We start from the raw sequence: 12,031 nt of genomic DNA, 5'->3' as shown, positions 1-12,031 counted from the left end.
CTTTTTGGGCAAAGTAATTAGTAAAGTATACACTACATAAACAGGGTGGTTTTTATGATATTTATTATGTTTTGAGTCTCATAAATTTCTATTAATAAAACTAAAATAAAAACTGCTTTTTGATTTAGATTTTATTTAGGACATTTTCTTTGCAATTAACACATTGCACTTTACTTGAGAAAATATCCAAAGTAAATAAAAAATAATAAATTACTAATATTTTATTATTATTATTTTTTTAGCAAGAGAAATAGAGCTAGACAGAAAGAGGGACAGATAGGGACAAAAAGACAGGAAGGGAGAGAGATGAGAAGCATCAATTCTTCGTTGAGCCACCTTAGTTGATCATTGATTGCTTTCTCATATGTGCCTTGACCGGGGCAGGGGGGAGGTAGTTACAGCAGAGTGAGTGACCCCTTGCTCAAGCGAGTGAATTGAGCTTAGGCCAGTGAACTTAGGCTTCAAGCCAGTGACCTTTGGGCTCAAGCCAGCGACCATGGGGTCATATGTACAATCTCACACTCAAGGCAGCAACCCCACTTTCAAGATGGTGAGCCTGTACTCAAGCTGGATGAACCCACGCTCAATCTGGCGACCTCTGGGTTCTGAGCCTGGGTCCTTCGCATTCTAGGCCAAAGCTCTATCCACTGTGCCACCGCCTAGTCAAGCTGATTACTAATATTTTTGGATAATTATTTGTCTGCTGTTCTATGTCCCTTGTGTGCTGATTAAATCATATGATTCTATGAATTGGATATCATTTCTTAAAATTGAATTTTTTTTTATTAAGAGAGAGGTGGGGAGGCAGACAGACTCCCACATATGCCCCAACAGGATCCACCCAGCAAGCCCTCTACCAGGTGATGCTCTACCTATCTGGGCCACTGCTCTGTTGCTCAGCAAGCAAGCTATTTAAGCACCTGAGGGGAGGCCATAGAGCCATCCTCTACACCCAGGGCCAACTTTGCTCTAACCATTCAAGCTATGGCTATGAAAGAGGAAGAGAGAAAGAAAGATGGGGGAGGGGTGGAGAGCAGATGGTTGCTTCTCTTGTGTGCTCTGACTGGAAATCAAACTCGGACTTCCACCTGCCAGCCAATGCTCTCCCACTGAGCCAATCGGACAGGGCCTTTAAATTGAATTTTTGGGGTGATATTAGTTAATAAATTTTATATAGGTTTCGGGTATACAGTTTTTTAATACATCATGTGTACATTGTACTGTGTGTTCACCACCCCAAGTCAAGCCTTTTTCTAACACCATTTATCCCTATTCCCAATACTCTCTTCCACCAGTTCTCACCTTCCTTTCCCTCTGGTAATCACCATACTATTGTTTGTGTCTATGAGTTTTGGTTTGTTGATGTTTTTGTTTGTTTGTTTTTGCTTAATCCTTTCACCATTTTTACCCAGCCCCAGTACCTCCTTCCCCTGAATATCACTTTTATTGTTCCTGTTTCACAAAGAGAAATCTAAAGCATAGAATGTAAGTTATTTGCTCAAGGTTACCTAAGTAGTCAAGACTTGAGGTCAGGCAATTTTAATGCAAAGAATAAGTTTTAAACCTTATATATAAAAGTGCCTAAGAAGGAATAATAAAATCAAATAAGCATCTTTTCATATTGAGAAATTATATATGGAGTTAATTTCTCCACACCTTAATCCACAATTCCATCATCATGAATAATCAAAGCATTATATAAGCTAAAACTCTTTATGTATATATTTATATATATGATACACACACATATGTTATAAAGGAAGGCCCTGCTGTCTTATCCTGAAGTTGCTATATTGATAGAACTCCCTTCCAAAGGAAATTTAAATATATTGCTCACAAAAATTAGGGGATATTTTACTGCTTCATATTCATCTTGATATACCCCTTAATTTTTGTGAGCAGTACAGCTATAACACTTCTAATTCCATCTGCCTTTCTTCTGCTTTAAAACTGAATACTTGGCCCTGGCCGGTTGGCTCAGCGGTAGAGCATCGGCCTGGCATGCGGGGGACCTGGGTTCAAATCCCGACAAGGGCACATAGGAGAAGCGCCCATTTGCTTCTCCACCCCCCCTCCTTCCTCTCTGTCTCTCTCTTCCCTTCCCGCAGCCAAGGCTCCATTGGAGCAAAGATGGCCCGGGTGCTGGGGATGGCTCCTTGGCCTCTGCCCCAGGTGCTAGAGTGGCTCTGGTCGTGGCAGAGCGACGCCCCGGAGGGGCAGAGCATCGCCCTCTGGTGGGCAGAGCTTCGCCCCTGGTGGGCGTGCCAGGCGGATCCCGGTCGGGCGCATGCGGGAGTCTGTCTGACTGTCTCTCCCCGTTTCCAGCTTCAGAAAAATACAAAAAAAACAAAACAAAAAACAAAAAACAAAACTGAATACTTGATAACTGATCGATGTGGATTAGAAAGAGAATACAATAGAGTTAATTGACCCAAGATACTTTTAATAAAAAAATATATTTGTAAACTCATATATGATATCCATACAGTTCACACTGTTACAATACTTAAATACTAGATGAAAGAAATTTAAACAATCATTAATATGTCAAATCTAAATAATTTCATAAACTGAAAGTGCTTTTTTGGGGGAAGAGGAGTAAGGATTGATTGGCTGAATTAATATCTTCTCAAGATTATTTATCAAAGGAAATAAGAATCAAGAAACAATTTTTAAAAAGCTCCATTTTACAATTTTACTTCATTGTCCCGCAAGAGAAAAACATCTTTGATAAATTTCATTCTAAATTATTTATTTTATTTTATTTTTAAATAATTTTAGAAAGATTTTTTTTTATTCATTTGGGGGGGGGGGCATGAAGCATCAACTCCCATATGTGCCTTGACCAGGCAAGCCCAGGGTTTCGAACCGGCGACCTCAGCATTTCCAGCTCGATGCTTTATCTACTACGCCACCACAGGTCAGGTGATGAACCTTATTCTAGTATTTATTACTCTCACCCACCAAAGATACATTAGTACCAGAAATTAGCTATCATTAAAAAGTTCAAAATTGTGATCTGGAAATAAATATGCCATCTGTCATATTCAAAAATACTGTCCTATACTTTATTTTATTATTAAGTTTGATGAGGTGACATTGGTTAATAGGATCATATAGGTCTCAGGCACACATCTCTAATATACAAGATCTGTATATTGTGTTGTGTGCCCATCTTCCAATACTACAGAGTATGGTACATGTCTGTACATGTCTTTCGAGTAATTTTATACTAATTATGAGTTTAATTTATTAAAATATACTACGTGCCTCCGGCCTTGAAATTACATTTAAAAGACCACTCTCTACTCTTTTTGCGGAAAAAGACTGTGGAAGTGGAACTACTTATCCCTTCAGGGAATTGAATTAGAGCTTTGAATTCAATTTATAAAAGAAGTGTTTATTGACTTCCAATATTGTATTAGAAACTATGCTTAGCACTCAAGTTCCAAAGATAAATAAAATCTGGTTTCCTTCCCCAAGTGTAGAAAGAAGAGCATTACAACCCTCTAACAGGCGTCCCCAAACTATGGCCCGCGGACCACATGCAGCCCCCTGAGGCCACTTATCCGGCCCCCCACTGCACTTCTGGAAGGGGCACCTCTTTCATTGGTGGTCAGAGAGAGGAGCACTGTATGTGGCGGCCCTCCAACAGTCTGAGGGACAGTGAACTGGCCCCCTGTGTAAAAAGTTTGGGGACCCCTGCCTAGCATATTCCACAATAAAGGCAAGCACAATCTCAGGGACACTGCAGAGGACAGTGGGGTAGAATCCACAGAGAATCCCAGAAAGTCATGAAGCTTAAAGGAAAATGACGCTTCATCAGGTGAAACACTAATGGAGTGAGGGCAGAGGATTTGGCAGTCAAGAAAGAAATTACTGACTCAGGTGAAGCAGAGACAAAAACAGGACAAATAGCATGAACCATCAAGGGTTCTAACAAGCCAGTGATAGTTAACAGTGAGTGGACTTGGAACCTTTTAGTTAAAAACATGGCTTCTAGAGCCAGACTGTCTGATTCATACCTTAGCTCCATTCCTACTCATTTCTAACTGTAAGTCATTTAACTCTCTTTGTTTGTTCTTTTTAAAACGGGAATGGGGATGATAAGCATATGGTCAAGATTACATATGCAAGATGCTTATACAAGCAATTGACGTATAGTAAGTACTTAAGAAAAGTTCCTGTCATCTTTAAACAACAAGAAGAGATCTGAAGCCTCATATTCAAAAATGAACTCTATTCATAACCTTAACCTATAGGGTCATAAATGGCAAGAAACAAGAGAAAACGCCACCCTCCACACACACACACACACACACACACACACACACACACACACACACATGCGTGGCAATAACTCAGTAACATCGAATTTCCTTATAAAGCATAGATATACATTTATACTCCGATTTGGAATGTGACAGCTTGTGTGCTCTTTGATCTGTAGTGATTGGCATATTGCCAATACAAAATAACTGAGTCAAAGACATCCTGTTCCTAATTTATAACACAATACAGATTCTCGTTAAAAAGAAAACAAACAAACAAAAAAAAGCAAATCCTTCATTTCAAATTGTTGACTCAGGTAATATTTTAAAAATAATTTCAGCTGTTTGAATTTAGTATGCTGTGAAAGACTTATCTTAAAATATTTTTTGGCTTTCTGCCCATTATATTTTCATTTTATTCCTTGTTAGCGTTTGTCTTCTGCAATAAGAAGACAAGTGACAGTAATCATGTTATTCTCCTTAACACTTCAAATTCTACCTAAATGAACCATTTTGTTTTGATCCTCAGCAGTTAAAGATGTCCTTTTATTTCCTGGCAAATTTTCACCAAGTGATTATTCAAGAACTAGTGATATTTTCATGCACTCTCTGACCTCTTCAGTAATCACCTGACCTTTCTCTCCACTTTCCTTTGCATCATAATTTACTAGGCTTTAAAAAAATACATAAAGGAAATCACATGAACACATCTAATTTCTCTAAAGACACCTTACAATTATTTAAGGAGATATTTTGAGTCTGTCCTTTATCTGTGACTTTAAAAATCTCCTCTCGCCCTGGCCGTTTGGCTCAGCGGTAGAGCGTCGGCCTGGTGTGCGGGGGACCCGGGTTCGATTCCCGGCCAGGGCACATAGGAGAAGCGCCCATTTGCTTCTCCACCCCCCCCTCCTTCCTCTCTGTCTCTCTCTTCCCCTCCCGCAGCCAAGGCTCCATTGGAGCAAAGATGGCCCGGGCGCTGGGGATGGCTCCTTGGCCTCTGCCCCAGGCGCTAGAGTGGCTCTAGTCGCGGAAGAGCGACGCCCGGAGGGGCAGAGCATCGCCCCCTGGTGGGCAGAGCCTCGCCCCTGGTGGGCGTGCGGGTGGATCCCGGTTGGGCGCATGCGGGAGTCTGTCTGACTGTCTCTCCCCGTTTCCAGCTTCAGAAAGAAAAAAAAAAAAAAATCTCCCCACACAGCACAGTTTGTTTTTAAGACTCTCATAGGACACAGAATCTGGACAAGGTCTCATAACAGCTTTCTACCATGTGATCTCTTATTCTCCTTTCAACCCCCTTGGTGTCTGGACCTTATAACTCCTCTTCTCCTATGTGAACTCCATCATCTTTCCTGGCAAACATGTCCCCAGCTATATATATATTTTCACAGTTTATGAAGCCACAGCAGAGCACTACAATAGGAATTGTCGTGTATGCCAAGTTTTGGGTTCATTTTAGGTTTCAAATTAGGTAGATCTAATCTTGGGTACCAATAAAGGAGGGAATTTTCTCCTGACTGGTATGATTTCTCAAGCACTCTCAATAATAAAGTCACTCCACTTCATCAATAACAAAACAAGGAAACAAAGTGATTAAGAAGTAGCCTAGTCACACCTGGGGATTATCCTAGCCCACCATTTACTAAATATGTTGCTTTAGGCAGTTTGCTTATCCTCTCCAGGATTGAGTCTCTGGTAAATGGAAGACAACGTCATCTCCCTCCTGTTGCTGTTACCACATACATGACAAGACCTACTGAAAGGGCTTAACCTAGTACCTGTTGAGAGTACAACTCACAATGACTGGGAACTACTCATGCATTGTGTGGTGAGTAAATCATACATGCAGGTAACCCAAGGAGCTATTAAGGAGGTGAACCTACTTCACAGTTAATACCTAAGGGTGAATAAGTGCATGGGAGTTTTACCTGAGCTAAGAATTTGTGTTGGTGTTTTACAAGAGAGAGAAAATGCCAGAGAAGGGAAAGGGTGATTGGAAGTGGCGCCTTTAAAATTTTGCCTAGAGCTTCCTTCAGGCTGGTGCTCCGAGGCTAGAGGGTATAACTTTTAAGAGAATAGTGCACCAGTATTATGCATACATAAGTACACTTCTGTTCCTGAAACCAGCCAGAAGGAAAAGCATTTAGGATAGGATATTCTCAAAATGTCATTTTAAGTTTATATATATCAGTGTCATACTCATGATTAGTAGGCAGAATCAGATTGAGGGACCAGCAGTTATCTTTGTCTGACTTTTCTGGTTACAGGTATTCCTTCTTTCAAAAGTGTGCAAGAAAAAGCAAGAATTATAAAACACTTGTCTAATTCAGATGCTGCCCCAGCAAACCATACCAATGGTTGAAACCTTAAAACAATTGTTTCACTTAAAAAAAATGGTTTTGGAAATCTTCTCAGATATAACTTGAGGTTTGCTCACTAGTATAACCACCAAAATATGAAGCAAAGTTATTTCCAATACTCAAACTCCATCCATCTAAGTTTCTATCTTAAAGAAGTTCTGACAAATTCTCATTTGATCTCAATTCCTATCAATTCCAATCAGGCTTTGATTTTTCTTCTCTTTAGCAAAATACTCAAGGTTCAGGAAATAATCTATTCAGAGTATCAGGGAATTGCCTGTAACTTGCTTCAACCATATTCTTTGAATTTTTGTGTAGATGTTTCTTTTTCTTTTTTATTGCTGTCTAAAATGTTTAACCACCTTCATGCATATACTATCGTAACAAACATACCCCCTAAGTTATATTTACTCAGGGAGTTACAAAGTGATAGGTAGAATTCTGCCCTGAGAAATTACGTGTTTTTGTGGGATGGATTACCTCTAACAAATAGGGTATTTCAATAATGGCAAAAAATATCATATCTATAGATCTTCAGATCCCAGCAGAAGTAGGCAAAGTAACTCATTACATTCAGAATGTTTTATTTACTTGTAATAAAATAATGAGAATTAAATGGATTAGAAAAGGGTAACACAATTTAAAATGAAAATAATAGAATAAGAGGGATCCTTAGTTTCCTCTTTTCTAATAACAAAGAATTTCATAATTACATACTTTGCATTTCACAATGGTTATTTCACAAATTTTGATATTCATTTACACTATAGAATTTATGGACACATATTTATGTGTCCAGCTGAAAATACTGAGTTCTGGTTTAGGGTACCTCTGTTGTTTTATTTGTTTGTTTGTTTGTTTGTTTTCATAATCTTTCTTGGAGAAGACTATAGTACTTCAGTAATTTCTTCTATAATCCTGCAACTAATTCTTAATGCTTTTATGTAACATAGACTTTCTGCTTGAGAAATTGTTTTTATTTTTCTTCGTTGTTAAAATCTGGTTAGTGGGAAAGGGACCTGGTTAGATACTTCAAGATTTTTCAATTAATTATTTCTGGTTTCCCTTCTAGAAAAGACCTTTAGTACTCCGCTGGCATTCACATTGGGCTGGCCCTTGCTGACCTATTTTTACCTCCTTTTAAAAGAGTTGGTTATCTGCAATTTGAGCAACCAGTTGGAGTTGTTTTTTAAAAGTTTGTTAAGCCCTTTTTTTTTCTTATACTTGACAGTTGGACACAATATAGCTTGGTTCTAAGAATAAAGTCATCTAAAGTCATCAGTTAAAACCACCACTCTGAAATCACAGGGAAGGGGCCATTCAGCAAGCAGGGGAAATTATTGTAGTAGTAAGTTAGCAATGAGGGAACCCTGAACATTCCACCCACTGAAGAGTATTTGAATTTCAGTTTATCATATCATCAGTGTCTCCTAGGTTGTTGCCTAGCAGTTATCTAGAGACCTACTTCACGCTCTGTTTTGATTTAATAAAGTAAATCAAAGACTCCTGGTTTGCTTTGTTTTGATGGCTTCTTTATTTTACAGGTGAGGAAATAAGTCTGCAAAGAAACTTTTAAACAATTCACTGGGCATTTGAAAGTCTAACCCAGCCTCCTTGATGACTTTTCTGTTGAAAAGACAAGCTGTCATCCCTTAGTAACTTTCAGGAGACCACACTTGTATTTAAATCTAGAGTGCCAAGACCAGTTTTGCTGCCTTAAAATCACAATGGACGGGGACTTTCTACATACCTAGCCGACCAGCGCTATCTGTCTGCAAATAACCGAGTAACCGATTCCAGCATAACTAGGACAGGAGTCGGGAGGACAAACCTATGCCTCATCTCCTGGAGAATTCAAAGCGATGCTTCTCTAACTTTCCTCACCATCTCTTCTCGGCTTCCCTTCCCCCGCACCACAACCCCAGAAAGCCACCCAAATTGTTAACCATGTCGAGTTTAACTTACTGCAGTGTGATGCAGAAGAAGGCTGGGCGCATCTCTGAAGCGAGAGCAACTGCTTTTCCTGAGAGCAACTGGGACCAGCCAGCTACCAGGATCCTTCCCAGTTCGCACGCTCTGGGCTCCGTGAGAAAGCTCCCTCTCCGCTCGGCTTCCCCAGAGAAGTGGAGCTTCAAGAACTCTGCTCCCAGCATCTCCTCCTCCCTCCTCCCACCCCCTTCCAGCACACACGGCCCATTCTAACTAGTGTCAGTGAAGATGGAAATCCACTTCCAGTCAACAACACAGGCTGCCTGCAGCTACCAGTCCCCGAAAATGGGCAAGTCCAAAGCAGCAGAGCCTGAAAGATGTAGGTTTCCGGAGCCTGAAAGTCACCCCTGGCATCCTCCTCTCCCCACCTCTCACTCCTCCCACTTCCCTCTCCCTTTCCGCGGCCACCTCCAGTCTCCCACTCATGCTGGTTACCACGGAGGATTGTTTTATTACCCATACCAATAGGCACCAGAAGGCAACTGAATTTGTCAGAGCTGAAAATACCTGTTGTCCGTGACTAATGCTCTTCTCTCATCGCTTTGAGTCCTTGATTTATCTCAAGACGCGCTGATATTGGAAATCTGTGGAGTGTGCGAGTGTGTGTGTGTGAGTGTGTATGTGTGTGTGTGTTGAGGAGGAGGCGAGCTGCGCGGCTGCTATAGCCCTGCCTATCTCTGGCTGCCGCTTCTACAGCTGCTGTTGCTACTCTTGCCGTTGCAGCTCAGAGAATAATGAGACAGGGAGACAGTGCTTTTCAGCTCTTTTAACTGCTGGACCCCTTATAAGACAAGGAAGGAAGCGATGCAGGTATCAGTGGCTATTGTCCAGACAGTAAGCTTGATTCAAAATGCAATTGCTACCATTCAGGATACATTGCCCCTCCAACACAAAACCTGATACCAGTCTCCCCTCTCTTATTAACTGTAGTCCTTGATGGGTCATTGTTCATCAATTACCTGCTTGAACCACTTCTAGTGATAGTAACAGCTGCACACTCTCTTTCTCCATTTGAACTTGGTAACCCGAGTGCAGGGGACTAGAGAACAGATGAAAATAAAAAAGAAAAGGAAGAGGGGAAGCAGTGAATAGTAAAAGGGGAATGATATGTATATGTAACCAATTGGGGTATAGGGAAAAACTATCATTTTCAGCCATGTGTATAAAATAATGCATTGCGTTAATAAAAATGGAAAGCAGTAAATAAGCATGCCTATAAAAAAAGTACATTAACCAGTTTAAATGCAAGGTATCTTGACTTATATATCTTTGGTGGTTCTCAGCTGCCCCCATATCATTCACTGTGATTTCAATGCAATTATCTTTCTGTCAGCTACAACTTCTAGTAAAAACTACTGGTCAGTGTCATCTATGGACTCTCCCTTTCTCTCCTCATTGGTTGCTCATTCTCTGATTCACTTCCAGTATATTCTCACATAAGTTTATATCTAGCAGAACTTAAAGCCGTTCTCAAAACCCACAAAGGCTAGAATACTTCTTAACAACTAACTTAATTTGCTTTAGTAATAGTTTTCTTTATGTTTTTATTTTGCAATAGATTGGATAACCATCTATTCTAAACACACACACACACACAAACACACACACCTCTTAATTGAATAGTACTATTAATTCATTTTCAGCATCAGCTGTCTGAGCTAAAAATTAATGTAATTCCTTTTGATTTTATTCATTATTTCTGTCTTGCTCTGAGCAATTTTTATTTTTGCCATCTATTTCCCCAAGTGTTAGGGCTGTGTAATCAGGCTTAAACTGGACAGATGTTAATGCAGAAGGACAAAAATGGGGAACCCAGAACGACGAAAGGAATTCAAAAAGATGAACTAACATAGCTTCTCCAGATGTTTTACATTAGGAAACCACCACCTTTAGCTAAACAGATGAATTAATGTGCAAAGCATTTATCAATTACTCAATAAATATCAATTTACCAAAACCAACCTAACTACCGTTGTTACAGAAAACACAAAGGCTAATATTTTGCTTTAAACATCATACAATGCATAATAGAATTCAAAAAATATTCAGATTTTTCAAAATGTCCATATCCTAATAAACACAATGCCAAATAGCCACATATTTTTACCTCTTCACTTTTTTTGTTCTATTAAATAGATATTATACAACACTTAATATTATTAAAAACCTGAAAAGTAACTGCACATTTTCAAACTTATGTGCAATACAATGTATGTAAATAGGCAAAAGTAGTCTCGACCACTTTATAAATACAAAAAAAATTTTTTGATGTAAAAGGTCAACATTATCTATAGTTGATGGGATCTGAAGCTCATCTTGCCCTCAAACTCATCTGTTACTAAAATAATCAGAACCCGAAAGTCCATAGTTTAGCATTTTTGTTTGGGTTGCTTTACCTTTACTCTTATTTTAAAATTCAAATATATTTAGAAACAGCGTTTAAAATTTAAACATTCTTGAGAGAGAATTTACTAGGTATCTTTATTACATTTTAAGCAAGAGGCTTAAGATCATTTGGTCTAGGTTAAAATGGAAGAACAGGATAACTGAAGGTCTTGGTAATAGACATTTATCATGAATTTAGCTGGTTTTTGAAAAACTGCTTAGAGCATTACTGAGATTTAAGAACAAACAGCTTTCTTAAGAAAACTCCCACACCATCCCCATGGTTTGGTAATGGAGAAAGAAATTTTTCATCAGAGATTGAGAGCTGACCCTTTAAAATCTCTCACTTTTCTAATTCAAGATTTTCCATTTTGTAGGAAAAATTGCAAATTGCTGCTTTATAACCCTGTGTCCATTTCTCTAAGATTCATGCCTCTCTGCCTCAATCACTGGAGTGTTAGAAGCTATGGGGATTTTTTATATAATTAATCAATGTCAAAAAAGTGGTAAAAAAATGAACTTGCTCTATAAATTCCCATTAATCAACTAAATCAACAATTTATGGGATTATAGAAAGAAATGTATTTTAATTTTCAATTCCTTTTATCATCAAAACATGCATTTCCTAACTAAATTAAGTTTATTCATGATACTAGTTTACTGGGGAAGAGCCAAGAGATTGTAAACTCTGTAATAGTAAAAGCCATGTTTAGTTTAGTTCACTCATACATATCAAGCATCCATAAAAGTACTTAGACTGTGGTATGTGCACAGTCAATTGTTTTTTGTGGGGTTTGTTTTTTGTTGGTTTTTTTTTTTTGGTATTTTTCTGAAGTTGGAAACGGGGAGGCAATCAGACAGACTCCTGCATGCGCCCGACCGGGAGTCACCCGGCATGCCCACAAGGGGGCGATGCTCTGCCCCTCTGGGGCATCGCTCTGCCACAATCAGAGCCATTCTAGCGCCTAAGGCAGAGGCCACAGAGCCATCCCCAGCGCCCGGGCAAACTTTTGCTCCAATGGAGCGTTGGCT

General features: G+C 39.4%; 1 protein-coding gene across 3 annotated transcripts in view; it reads right to left on the bottom strand.

Moving 5' to 3' along the window:
* DGKB (diacylglycerol kinase beta) overlaps window positions 1–9,180 on the bottom strand; it is a 645,807-nt gene extending 636,627 nt beyond the window's left edge. For 2 of the 3 annotated variants that reach the window (XM_066354003.1, XM_066354005.1), the window contains exon 1: window positions 8,591–8,841. The gene's annotated coding sequence lies outside the window, so the exon portion shown is untranslated. Of the gene's footprint in view, window positions 1–8,590; window positions 8,842–9,121 lie in introns of those variants that run through there. The other variant, XM_066354004.1, reaches the window with a different exon arrangement.
* Window positions 9,181–12,031: the final 2,851 nt, after the last annotated feature.

The sequence above is a fragment of the Saccopteryx leptura genome, chromosome 12 (genome assembly GCF_036850995.1).
Source record: "Saccopteryx leptura isolate mSacLep1 chromosome 12, mSacLep1_pri_phased_curated, whole genome shotgun sequence".
In the NCBI taxonomy this organism is placed as follows: Eukaryota; Metazoa; Chordata; class Mammalia; order Chiroptera; family Emballonuridae; genus Saccopteryx; species Saccopteryx leptura.
Note: the sequence above shows the minus strand (reverse complement) of the source record. Positions and strands in the feature narration are given on the sequence as shown.